Here is a 1,199-nt window from a genome sequence, read left to right on the forward strand (position 1 = left end):
GGTCTTATCATGCACCTAGATATAGCCAATCTAAACCCAAAGATTCCATCCTTGGCCACCAAGTTGCATCTAGGGTTCATTTGCATTTCATTTGGAATGCATTTGCCTACTCCAAATGCAACCCTAGATGCCTCCCCTCCTATAAATACCCAACACCCCACCACTTGTAAATACTTTGGAAATTAATGATATTGAGTGTGCATTTTGCCTCATTGTCATTCTCCTTAGTCTCTAGGAACTCCACGGCCTCCTCCCCTTCTCCTCCTCCTTCCACCACCGTGAGTGAGTGAGTTTGGCCTACCTTGGGTGGCCTTCACCAACCTTAGTGAAGTGAGCTAGCCAAAAGGAGCAACACCCCACCAAACACCTCCCATACACCTTGTGCGCCATCTCCACCGCCCTAAACATCAACCTTTTTCCTTAGCACTAGGTTGCCTTTGGCTAACCTCCTCCCATCTCCACCATAAAAGCAAAACCCTAAATAGGTTTCATCCTACACTTGGATGAGACAACCTTGAGCAAACCCTCTTCACCATCACCTTAGTGCTTCCGCCACCATCTCCTCCATTTTTTTCATCATCTTTTGGAGTCTCCCTTGTTGAACCAAGATCAAGGGCGTGCATGGAACAAAGTCACCTTCCATCACACCTTGAGAGATAAGGCAAAGGTGTGGCTAAGAACAGTGCCTAGAGAAAAGATAGCAACTTGGGAATTATGTGAAAGAGCTTTTCTAGAGAAATTCTTTCCTCCTTCTAAAACTAAAGAATTGAGGAAGAAAATCACTAATTTCCAACAAGGCACTGGAGAGACTATTTATGAAGCATGGGAGCGGTTCAAAGGATATCTTCAAGCATGCCCACAACATGGCTTCAACCGTTGGCTTACCATCCAATTTTTCTTTGAAGGATTGGACCAACAAAGCACCATGATATTAGACTTAGCAGCTGGAGGATCTTTCATGGGGAAACCTATTAATGACTGCATGATTATTTTGGAAAATGTAGCCTCAAATCACAGCCAATACAGTGAAAGAGAAGTCACAGCAAGGAAAGGAACTCCGGGGCGATATGAAATGAACAATATTGAGTTACTCTTAGCAAAATTTGATACTCTTAATCAAAGATTAGACAAGATGGAAAAAGATAAAGTTAATTCAGTGGCTACAAATCAAGTATGTGACCTTTGTAGGGAACAAGGGC

The 1,199-nt window shown here is 43.2% G+C and overlaps 1 non-coding gene across 1 annotated transcript; it reads right to left on the bottom strand.

The window, feature by feature from the left end:
• Positions 1–763: 763 nt before the first annotated feature.
• On the bottom strand, positions 764–870 carry LOC145956631 (small nucleolar RNA R71). Its single transcript, XR_014432870.1, has one exon. It is a non-coding gene; the product is annotated as a small nucleolar RNA R71 (small nucleolar RNA).
• Positions 871–1,199: the final 329 nt, after the last annotated feature.

This window comes from Cajanus cajan, chromosome 3 (assembly GCF_000230855.2).
Source record: "Cajanus cajan strain Asha chromosome 3, NIPB_CcT2T_4, whole genome shotgun sequence".
Lineage (NCBI taxonomy): Eukaryota > Viridiplantae > Streptophyta > Magnoliopsida > Fabales > Fabaceae > Cajanus > Cajanus cajan.